The 13,257-nt window shown below is 38.6% G+C and overlaps 1 pseudogene; it reads right to left on the reverse strand.

Annotated features, from left to right (window-relative positions):
- Positions 1-11,354: 11,354 nt before the first annotated feature.
- LOC106822534 (olfactory receptor 9I1-like) lies at positions 11,355-12,289 on the reverse strand (annotated as a pseudogene).
- Positions 12,290-13,257: the final 968 nt, after the last annotated feature.

Here is a 13,257-nt window from a genome sequence, read left to right on the forward strand (position 1 = left end):
GATGTGGTGTACATATACAATGGAGTACTACTCAGCTATAAAAAGAGATGAAATCTTGCCATTTGTGACAAGATGGATGGATCGCAAGGCTGTTATGCTGAGTGAAATAAGTCTGACAGAGAAAATCCAATACTGTATAATATCAGTCATAAGTAGAAGATAGAAACAACAAATAAACACACAGATACAGAGATTAGATTGGTGGTTACCAGAGGGGAAGGGAGGAGGAAGGAAGGCAAAAGGGGTGACTGGGCACATGTGTACAGTGAGGGATGGTAATTAGTCTTTGGAGGGTGAACATGATGTAATCTACACAGAAATCAACATATAATCATGTACATCTGAAATTTATATAATGTTATAAACCAATGTTACCTCAATTAAAAAAAGAAGAAGTGATGATGGAGGGTGGCCATGGTCAGGAGGAGGAGGTCAGGAGATCAGGAGGGACTATATCACACTATGGTGTGTTTGATCAGGCTGGTTTCACCTATTAGCCAATTTTGCTCAAGGATTCTGCTTCCTTCTAGACCCATTTCAAGTCTCACCACTCTGGGGAGCCTGACTGAACCCCACAGAAGAAGTTCTTCTGTCCTCAGTGAGCCGTACACCACTTACCTTTCTATTCTATATTGTGGCAGAGTCTTTAATCATCTCCTAGAATATTCTGTGGGAGAGGTATTCAGTCCTACAGTGTTCAACTTTGAAATAAAGGAAGACGGCTTAATGGTGGAAAACCAGCAAGAACAACAGAGCAGGGAAAAGTCATTACTGAGGAGAGACCTCTAGAGCCCCTCAAATTCTACTATGTTGTTGTCAAGGAAAGAGGAGAGGGGTCCCACTGTCTTATATGGGCACAGAAGCCATGACTACAGCCTCTGTGTGAGCTTAGGGTTGGGTGAGGATTCAGATATTAGTTTATTTTTATTGTGAAATATAATATACAAATAGACCTGTTCATAAAAATGGATACATTTTAATAAAAAATTATAAAACGAACACCCAGGTAATCACTATAACCAAGATAAATGGAATACTACCTCTCTCCAGAAGTTCCTGTGGGGGCCTTCCTCATCACAACCCTCCTTTGCTCCTTTATCATGACTATAGTTTTTTGTTTTTGAGGAAGATTAGCCCTGAGCTAACTGCTGCTAATCCTCCTCTTTTTGCTGAGGAAGCCTGGCCCGGAGCTAACATCCATGCCCATCTTCCTCTACTTTGTATGTGTGATGTCTACCATAGCATGGCTTGCCAAGCAGTGCCATGTCCACACCGGGATCCTAATCGGTGAACCCTGGACCGCCTAAGCAGAATGTGCACTCTTAACTGCTGCGCCAGTGGGCAGGCCCCAATGACTATAGCTTTAATCACTTGTTTAATTTAAAGTTTTGTCATATGTCTTTATATTCCTAAACAGGATAGCTTAGTTTAACCTATTTTTGAAAATATATGTATAAAACTGTATATGTATAGTTGTTTCTAGTTGTTTTCTCTAATAAGATAAACATTTATTTCTTTTCCACATAAAAGAAGCCTGGAGATAGGCAACCCAGGGCTGGTATGGTGTATTAAAAATGTCATCAGGGGCTTAGGCTTCTCTTTCTTTCTACTGTGCTGCTTTCTGTGCATGGCTTTCATCTTAAAGGTCAACTTATGGCCCACAATGGCTGCCAGGGTTCCAGCCATCACATCAACACTCCAGACAAGAAGAATAAAAAACTAAAAGCAAGTGTTTTGAGTTTTATGTTATTACAACAATGTTTTATGAACATCCTTGCCCCCATATCCTGCTGTGCATGGGTAAGAATTTCTCCATTGTGTATACCTAGGTCACTGGAATAGCTGGATGGTTATGTGTATCTTTGATTTTTAAAGGATAATGCTAAACTGTTTTAGAAAACTAATTTTTTCTACTCATTTTTCATATCCTGACAACACAGTGGTATCATACTTTTTAAGTTTTGCTTATCTAGTGAGCATATTGTGGTTTTAATTTGCATTTTCAGATTACTAAGGAGAGCAAGCATCTCTTCATAGGCTTATTGACTATTTGGATACTCTTTTTGTGAATTACCTGTTTCAATCTCTGTGTTGTCTTTTCTTAATGGTTTTTCAGTCCACACACAAACACGTACACAAGATAGAAATTCTTGTTGATTGTATGTCTTAAAAATACTTTCTTCCATTCTGTGTTTTGACTTTTTATCTTCTTAATCATGAGTTTTGATGAACAGAACCTCTTTTATGAATGTCACACTTAGGGATATTAAAATTTGTGATTAATACTTTTGCTTTGCATTTAAGAAATTTTTCCATATAAAGAGATTATGAGAATATTCTTCATTATTTTATAAAGATTTTATTACTTTCCTTTCACATTTCATTCTTTACTGTACTTTGAATTTATTTTTATGTGTGATGAGAGATAGAGGGCTGTATCAGGTAGGGTCCCTATAGGCAACAGATGGTGTATTCAAATTGGGTAATTTGGGGAGAGTTTAGTAAAATCACTTTAAAAGGTGTGGAGACAGTGTCAAGATGGTAGCATAGATGGGCTCTGAACTCACCTCCTTCCGTGGACACAACAAATTTGCAAGTACTCTGGGAATAATTATCCCTGAGAGAGAACTGAAAACTGGACGAAAAGAACCCCCACAGCAAGGGACTGTGCTGACTGAGGTAGAAGAGGCAAAAATTCCTTTCTGGAGAGAATAAAAAGCCGCCTTCAAGCTGTGGCACCTCACAGCTGGCCAGGAGCTGTCCTAAGGTATGAAGCCTTCCCTGGAGGACTGGGCAATCTGAGTGCAGGAGTGTTACCACAATAAGCAGCTTTTGGACTCAGCACAACTGAGACAAGTGTCATAATATCTGGCTTTGGTGGTTATTAACTACAATGGAGAATAACCCCAGGAAAGCTATCAGACATAAGGAAAAGAAGCCAGCTCTTAAAGGGCCCCCACACAAATTCACCCAATTCAGAAAGCAGCCTAAAATCACCATAAAGAAAGATGCACAGTCCTTTGGTGAAAAGAGCCTCTCTTGATAGGCTCTGGGTGCATCTTGGTGAGAAGTGAGACCTCTTTGGGGACTGAGACATTGGTGATAGCCATTATTGTGACCTAGTACAGGCATGCTGACACAGATGCTGGCAGATGTCATTGGAATTCTTCCTGGCTAGTTGGCCCAGGGGTCTGTCCCATGCACTGGAGTACAGATTTAATCCAGCTTACTCAGAGCAAGCAGCCCACCCTAGGGACTGGTCCTACCCAACAGCAATCCCTAAGGCAACTTGTGGGCCCATGTGGGTGGGTGCATGGAAACTGCAGGAGGGCAAGAGGATCTGCTTCTGTAGGGCAAAGAGCGTGTGAGGGACAGGCCTCATTGGTGGAGTGTGTGGGGCCTCAGCAGTGGGGCGACTGGGTCTGCTTCAGTGGGTTGAGGCATATGCATGGGGAAGGACTGTGTTGATGGGCTATGTAGCCCTATGAGTTGTGAGGCTTATCAGCTGCAGCAGACTTGTGAATATCAAAAGCCACATAGGAGACCAGCCCCATCTTCCAAAGCCTGAAACAATTAGGTGCTCCCATGCCTAAGGCTGGTGGCACTCAGTTATAACCTTGAGAGAGTTGACGAAAGCCTTGCAGGTCTGAGGCCTACAGCAATTGTAAGCCCCTGAGCCTAGCAACCAGCCATGCTGGGTGCCTACTCACTTAACAGAACAACTGCAACAGGAATGTGCTATTAGACCTTGTAGCCAACTGTGCTGGGGCTACCAACACCCAAAAAAGTGACCAAAGGGTCTATATCAGCCATATGCAGCTAAGCATTACAACCAGCTGGCCATGGGGCCAGCCTAGCCTCTCTAGGCACCTACAGCAAGAACAACCTTGCCACTACAGAAGGACACATGTAGCCTACACAGGGACACTCCTGGAACATTTGGAGCTGGTGATGAGAGGGAAGCACACTGCTGGGTCTCATAAAGCATCTCTTTCATAAGGCCACTTCTCTAAGATCGGGTGACATAGCTGACTTACCTGATACATAGATATAAGCACAGAGAAAGAGGCAAAATGAGGGGACAAATGAATACATTTTAAGTAAGAGAACAGGATAAAACCTGAGAAAAAGAACTAAATGAAACAGAGATAAACAGTCTATCTGACAAAAAGTAAAACTAAGAGTCATAAGGATGCTCACTGATCTTAGGAAAAGAATGGATGAACTCAGAATTTCAACAAAGAATTGGAAAATAGAAAGAAGAACCAATCAGAAATGAAGAATACTGTAAGGAAATGAAAAATTCACTAGAAGGACTCATAAACAGAGTAGATAATACAGAAGAATGGATCAGCTAGCCGGATGAAAGAATTAAGAAGAACAAGGACAGTCTAAGGGAACTCTGGGACAACATCAAGCACACTAACATTTGTATTACAGGTATCCCAGGAGAAGAGAGAGACAAAGGGGCAGAGAGTCTGTTTGAAGAAATAATAGCTGAAAGCTTTCCTAACCTAAGGAAGGACACAGACATCCAAGTACAGGAAGCAGAAAGAGCACCAAATGAGATAAAACCAAAAGGGCCAAACCAAAGCACATTATAATTAGAATGTCCAAAATTAAAGATAAAGAGAGAATTCTAAAAGCCACAAGAGAAAGGCAGCAAGTTACGTACAAAGGAAACCCTATAAGGCTATCAGGTGACTTCTCAGCAGAAACTTTACTGGCTAGACGGGAGTAGCATGATATATTTAAAGTGCAGGAAAAAACCTACAGCCAAGAATGCTCCATCTGGCAAAGTTATCATTCAGAATGGAAGGAGAGATAAAGAGTTCCCCAGACAAGCAAAAACTAAAGCTGTTTATCACCAAGAAACAAGCCTTTCAAGAAATGCTAAAGAGACTTATTTAAGAGGAAAAGAGAGGATCACAAATAAGAATAAGAAAATTATTTTAAAAAGCAATAAAATCAGTGGTAAAGGCAAAAATACAGTAAAGGTAGCAGATCAATCACCTATGAAGCTAATATGAAGGTCAAAAGACAAAAATACCAAAATTATTTGTTTCCATGATCAGAGGGTAATGGGAACACATGCACAAAACATGAAAGATTAGATATGATATCAAAAACATAAAATGTGGAAGGAGAGAAGTAAAAGAGTAGAGCTTTAAGCAAGACGTCAAACTAAAGAAACCATCAACTTAATATAGATTGTTATATATGTAGAATATTATATATGAACCTCATGGTAATCACAAACCAGAAATTGTAATAAATACACAAAAAATTAAGAGAAAGAAACCCAAACATAATACTAAAGAAAGCCATCAACCACAAGGGAAGACAGCAAGAGTAGAAGAAAGGAAGAGAGAAGAACTATTAAAATACTCAGGAAAAAAGGAAGAAAATGGCTATAGGTACATTCTTATCATTAGCTATTTTAAATGTCAGTTGACTAAACACTAACCAAAAGGCATAGAGTGGACGACTGGATAAAAACCAAAATCCATATATATGCAGCATACAAGAGGCACACTTCAGACCTAAAGGCACTCACAAACTGAAAGTGAAGGGATGGAAAAAGATACTCCATGCAAATGGCAATGAAAAGAAAGCTGGGGTAGCAATACTTAAATAAGACAAAATAGACTTTAAAACAAAAACCGTAGCAAGAGACAAGGAAGAGCACTACATATTGATAAATGGAACAATCCGACAAGAGGATATAACACTTGTAAATATCTATGTAAATATCCCAACATAGGAGCACTTAAACATATAAAGCAATTATTAACAGACATAAAAGGAGAAATAGACAGTAATGTAATAATATGGGGGACTTTAACACACCACTTACATCAACAGATAGATCATCCAAATAGAAGATCAATAAGGAAACATTGGCCTTAAATGGTACATTAGACCAGGTGGACTTAGTAGGTATATATAGAACATTCTAACTGAAAACTGAAGAGTACACATCCTTTTCAAATGCACGTGGAACATTCTCCAGGATAGATCACAGATTTGGTCACAAAACCAGTCTCAATAGATTTAAGAAGATTGAAATAATACCAAGCATCTTTTCTGACTGTTACTGTATGAAAAAAGAAATCAACTAAAGGAAGAAAGTTGGACAAGCCACAAATATGTGGAGATTAAACAAAATGCTATTGAACAGCAATTGGGTCAATGAAGAAATCAAAGGAGAAATTAAAAAAACTTGGATACAAATGAAAATGAAAATATGACACACCAAAATTTATGGGATACAGCAAAAGCAGTTCTAAGAGGGAATTTTATAAGAATACAGGCCTACCTCAACAAACAATAAAAATCTCAAATAAACAATCTAACATTACACTTAAATTAACTGGAAAGAGAAGAACACACAAAACCCAAAATCAGCAGAATGAAGGAAACAATAAAAATTAGAGCAGAAATGAATGAAACAGAGACTAAAAAAAAAAAAAAAAAAAAAGGAAAAAACTAATGAAACCAATAGCTGGTTCTTTGAAAAAATAAACAAAATGGAAAAACCTTTAACTAGAATCACCAAGAACAAAATAGAGAAGGCTCAGATAAATCAAATCAGAAATTAAAGAGGAGAAATTACAATGGACACCTGAGAAATACAAAAGATTATAAGAGAATACTACAAAAAGCTGTAGCAAACAAATTGGATAATCTAGAAGAAATGGATAAATTGTTAGAATCATACAACCTTCCAAAACTGAATCCAGAAGAAATGGAGAATTTGAATAGACCAATCACCAGTAAGGAGATAGAAACAGGAATCAAAAACCTCCTCCAAAATAAAAGTCCAGGACCAGATGGCTTCCCTGGGGAATTCTACCAAACATTCAAAGAAGAGTTAATACATATCCTTCTCAAACTGTTCCAAAAAATTGAAGAGGAAGGGAAGCTTCCTAACTCCTTCTATGAGGCCAACATTACTCTGATACCAAAACCAGACAAGGACAACACAAAAAAAGAAAAGTACAGCCCAATATCGCTGATGAATATTGAAACTAAAACCTCAACAAAATACCAGGAAATCGAATACAACAATACATTAAAAAGATCATACATCATGATCTAACGGGATTTATTCCAGAGATGCAGGGATGGTTCAACATCTGAAAATCTATCAACATGATATGCCACATTAACAAAATGAAGAACAAAAATGACATGGTCATCTCAATAGATGCAGAGAAAGCATTTGACAAGATCCAGCATCCATTTATGATAAAAACTCTGAATAAAATAGGTATAGAAGGAAAGCACCTTAACGTAATAAAGGCCATATGTGACAAACCCACAGCTAATACCATTCTCAATGGAGAAAAACTGAAAGTTATCCCTCTAAGAATAGGCACCAGAAAAAGATGGCCACTCTCACGACTCTTATTTAACATAGCATTGGAAGTCCTAGCCAGAGCAATCAGGCAAGAAAAATAAATAAAAGGGATCCAAATTGGAAAGGAAGAAGTGAAACTGTCACTATTTGCAGATGACATGATTTTATATACAGAAATCCCTAAAGAATCCAACAAAACACTTTTAGAAATAATAAATGAATATGGTAAAGTTGCAGGATACAAAATCAACATATAAAAATCAGTTTTATTTCTTTACATTAACAACAAAGTAGAAGAAAGAGAAATTAAGAATACAATCCTATTTACAAATACAACAAACAGTATAAAATACCTATGAATAAACTTAACCAAAGAGGTGAAATACTTGCATACTGAAAGCTATACAACATTGTTGAAAGAAATTAAAGAAGACACAAAGAAAATGAAAAGATATTCTGTGGTCTCGGATTGGAAGAATCAACATAGTTAAAATGTCCATACTTCCTAAAGCAATCTACCAATTCAGTGCAATCCCTATCAAAGTTCCAAAGACATTTATCAGAGAAAAATAATAAAGAATCCAGAAATTTATATGGAATGACAAAAGACCCCAAATAGACAAAAGAATTCTGAGAAAAAGAACAAAGCTGGAGATATCACGCTCTCTGATTTCAAAATATACTACAAAGCCTTATGAATTAAAACAGAATGATACTGGCACAGACACAGAAACACAGATCAATGGAACAGAAGTGAGAGCCCAGAAGTAACCCTGCACAACTAATTTTTGATAAGGGAAACACGAACATACAATGCAGAAAGGAAGATCTCCTCAATATATGGTGTTTGGAAAACTGGAAAGCCACATGCAAAAGAATGAAAGGAGACCATTATCTTACACTATGCACAAAAATTAACTCAAAATGGCTTAAAGACTTGAATGTAAGACCTTGAACCATGAATCATCTAGAAGAAAACATGGGCAGTACTCTCTTTGACATTGGTCTTAGCAGCATATTTTCAAGTACCATGTCTGACTGGGCAAGGGAAACAATAGAAAAATTAAACAAATGGAACTATATCAAACTAAAATCTTCTGCACATCAAAGGAAACCATCAACAAAACAAAATCTAATAATTTGGAGAAGATATTTGCAAATCATATATCTGATAAGTGGTTAATATCTCAAATATATAAGGAACTCATACATCTCAACATAAAAAACCCAACAATCTACTTTAAAAATGGGCAAAAGATCGGAGCAGGCATTTCTCCAAGGAAGATATACAGATGATCAACAGGCACAGGAAATGACGTTCAGCATCATTAATTATCAGGGATATGCAAATCAAAACTACAATGAGATATCTCACGCCTGTCAGAATGGCTATAATTAACAAGGTAGGAAGTAACAAGAGTTGGAGAGGATGTGGAGAAAAGGGAGCTCTCATACACAGCTGGTGGAAATACAAAGTGGTACCATGGAAAACAATATGGAGATTGCTCAAAAAATTAAACCTAGAACTATCATATGAACTAGCTATTCCCCTGCTGAGTATTTATCCAAAAATCATGAAAACAAGAATGCGTAAAGATCTATGCACCCCTATGTCCATTGCAGCATTATTTACAGTAACCAAGATTGGAAGCAACCTAGGTGCCCATCAAGGGACAGACGGATAAAGCAGATGTGGTATATATACACAATGGAATACTACTCAGCCATAAAAAATGATGAAATCTGTCCATTTCTGACAACATGGATGGAACTTGAGGGTATTATGCTAAGAGAAATAAGTCAGAGGGAGAAAGTCAAATACTGTATGCTGTCGCTCACAAATAGAAGATAAAAACGACAACACTTAGAGACAGACATTAGTTTGGTGATTACCAGAGGTGAAGGGCGGAGGGACGAGAGTGAAGAAGTGATTAGCACATATGTATGGTGATGGATTGTAATTAGTGTTTGGGTGGTGAACATGATGCAATCTACACAGAAATTGAAATATAACAATGCAAATCTGAAATTTATATAATGTTGTAAACTAATGTTACCACAATAAAAAAATAAAAGCAGTGATAAAACATAAATAAGAAGATGCGGGCAGGATTTTAAAAGACCAAGATGGGATGACCCAGCATCCTACAGCTAGTAGCTGAGGGGATCCATGACCAGTTCTCCAAGTAGTAATTCATATTGTGCCACTGTGACTTTCAATTTGTGGTTTCCAAAGCCACTGTGTTCTATTGCCTCAAGCCAGCAGAATGGGAAGGAGCATGGCTTGGAAGTGGTCTACACCACTTATTCAAACATTCTACTGGATAAAATCTCAGGCATCTGTCCATACTTAGCTGCAAAGGAGTCTGGGAAAAGCAGTGTAGCTGTATAACTAGCCATAGCTGAATAACGTGAATCATTTGGGGCCAGAGAGTGGACTGTGGTAGGCAACACCCAAGACGGCCCCTAATGATTCCTGATTTCTGATATCACAAACTTCAGTAATTCTCTCTTCAGTATAGCCTGGATTTAGTGACTCACCTTTAGTAAATAAAATGTAATGGGATATTACTTCTGAGATTAGGTTTGAAAAAGACAGTAGTATCTGTATTGGGGACCGGCTCTGATGAAAGTCAGCCATTATGGTGTGAATTGTCCTATGGAGAGAACCATGTAGCAAGGAATGACATATTTGACCAACAACTGGAAAAGACCCACAGCTTGCCAACAACCAGCCATGTGAGTGGTCTTGGGAGTGGATCTCTCCTCAGTCAACCTCGAGATGACTGTATCCCTGGATAACATCTTAATTACAGATTTTGAGAGTCCCTGAGTTAGAGATATCTAACTTTCCCGTGTTTGGATTCTGACCCACAGAAACTGTATGATCATAAATGTTTGCTGCTTTAAGCAGTAAAGTTAACAGCAATAGACAACTAATATATCTTCATGCCAGCCCTGGTGGCCTAGTGGTTAAGATCTGATACTGTCACTGCCACAGCCTGTGTTCATTCCCTGATCAGAGAACCACACCACCTGCCTGTTGGCTGTCATACTGTGGTGGCTGCATGTTGCTGTGATGCTGAAAATTATGCTACCAATATTTTAAATACCAACAGAGTCACCCATGGTTGACAGGTTTAACAGAGCTTCCAGACTAAGACAGACTAGGAAGAAGGACCTGGCCACCCACATCTGGAAAAATTGGCTATGAAAACCATATGACTAGCAAAGGAGCTTTGTCTGATACACCACCAGAAGGTGAGAGGATGGTACAAAAAACCAGGCAGGGTTCTGCTCGGCTCTACAAAGAGTTGCTGGGAGTTGGAATTGACTAGATGGCACGATGACCAATAAAAATATCCTCATAGAGAGATGCTCTCAATGGTGAACAGCTTCAATACACTGCTTAGTTTCTAGGGTTCTGGTTTTCCCTTGGATTTTAGCCTTGGATTTGTTAGTATCTCTTGACTTTTTAATTTATTTTTTTTACTTTTTTCAGGGGCAAAGTTAATTAGAAAATCCTAGTCCACCATATTTTCAGAAAAGAAAGTCTTCTTCATTTATATCTTCTTTCTGTTTTTCAACAGATATTTATTGAGCATCTACTGTGAGTCATGAAGCACTAAAAATGGGCAGACAGTTCTTTGCTTCCATGGAATGTACATGCTACTGGGGGTGGGGATAAAAACCAAACATAGATTTCAGGTATTGTTAAGTGTCTTGAAGATTCTATAAATTATGATGTCAGAGTGTAGCATGAGACTTTTGGGTGCTAAGGAATGGACTGGAGGTGGGAGAGGAATTGAAAAAGAAAGTACTATTGGATTGCTGGAGACAAATTTTACCGCATTTGCAGTTTTTATTGTGTGCCTGGTGGCACCTGTCTACCTTCTCTCTGTGGGTACAAGTTGCATAAAGTGCTGGTACCTACTAGATATATTGATATGGAAAGAAAATGGACCAAGAAGGGAGGTCCTCTCACTCAGATCTACATGCTCTGGGACCCCTGGAATCTGCCAGTGAACTTTTTGAAGGTTGCCTTCACATCCTTGTTTCTCAGGCTTTAGATCAGAGGGTTGAGCATGGGGATGACCACAGGGTAGAAGACAGACACAACCTTGTCTTCCTCCAGGGATTTGTCTGAGCTGCTCCACAGATACACGAATATGAGGGTCCCAAGGAAAATGGCCACAGCAGTGAGGTGAGAGGTACAAGGGGAGAAAGTTTTGACCTTGCCACCTGAAAACTTCACCCTCAAAATGGTCTTGATGATGAGCAGGTAGGAAATCAGGATGACCAAGGCATTGGCCAAAATCACGAAGTTTCCAATCAAGACAATGACAATCTCAGTGTTTCTTGTATCATTGCAGATTAGCCTCAGCAGAGGTAGGACATCACAGAAAAAGAAGTTGATTATTGTCACAGAACGGGAGGGTGAAGGTGCATGTGGTACACAAGATGGCTCCTGACATCCCGCAGACATAGGCTCCCAGCACCAAACTCCAGCAGATTCTGGGGTTCATGGCCACAGTGTACAGCGGTGAGTTTCTAATAGCAACATGGAGGTCATAGGCCATCACTGCCAGCAGGAAACACTCAGTAGCTACACAAATGGTGAAGAAAAAGAACTGAGCAGCACATTGGCCATAGGAGATGACCATCTTTCCTTTGGCCAGTGTGACCAGGATCTGAGGGGTGATGACTGAGGTGTAGCAGGCATCCAGGAGGGAGAGGTGGCTCAGGAAGAAGTACATTGGGGTGTGGAGTTGGACATGCACTTGGATCAGAAAGATCATCCCCAAGTTCCCCAGAAGGGTGACCAGATAGAAACTTAGAAACATCACAAAGAGGGGAATCTCCAACTTAGTCAGTTAAGCCCATGAGAATGAACTCAGTTATTGTGGTGAGATTATTCTTGGCCATGGATTCAATGTGGCCTATTGATCTGAGGATGAGAATGAAATTTAAAAAATCCCAGAATTGAAGGATAGATTCTTTCTCTCTGTGGTATAAGTTGGGTTTATATTTCTGGGCCACATTACATAGAGCTTGTTTTTGAGAAATCCTGTAACTTGCTGATTCTTCTTAGGCACCTATGTTCTTCTCCTGCATTTTTTGGAGCTGAGCCATGAGCTGGTGTTTCTGATGAAACTAATTCTGGTTTATATTTGGAACTTTCCATGAAGATAAGGGACACACAGACTCTCAGATTAGGAAAGCATGTAGTCAGCATCTGTTCTAATCCCCATTGGATGCAGGAGTCTCCTCAATTGCGTACCCACCATGTATGTCCAGTTGTATGAGCTTCCATGGGTGGACATATCTACCTGCTAATTCTCTTTTTGGATCTAGATTCTCTCTCTTTATTTTCCCTCATTGGCTTTAGTTTTACCTCTTCCAGACACAAGCATTTTAATCCCTTCTTCTCATGAAAACCTTTCAGAAGTGGAAGATGATGAATCTGCTCTTTATGTTTATTCCCTCATATTACCCACTGATATATTTTTTCTTGTTATATGGTTATAATTATATAGTTATATATAATTATGATTATTTAGCATGTGGTCCAAAAATTGCCTAGTAGTATGGTATTCAAAGATGCTGTTTAAGGGTACAAAGTTGGAACTAATAGATATAAGTTTTGGAGATATGGTGCACAGCATAATGATTACAAACTTCAAATTTACTAACAGACTAGTTCTTAATTATTTTCACCACAAAGAAGACATGATAATTATCAGACCTGATGGAGGTGTTAACTAAAGCTATGGTGGTAGTCACACTGCAGTATAGAAATACATCAAACCAACACATTGTACACATCAAACTTACACAATTTTATATGTCAGTTATATCTCAGTAATGAAAAAAAAGATAATTCAAGTCTTTGT

This window comes from Equus asinus, chromosome 17 (genome assembly GCF_041296235.1).
Source record: "Equus asinus isolate D_3611 breed Donkey chromosome 17, EquAss-T2T_v2, whole genome shotgun sequence".
Classification (NCBI taxonomy): domain Eukaryota; kingdom Metazoa; phylum Chordata; class Mammalia; order Perissodactyla; family Equidae; genus Equus; species Equus asinus.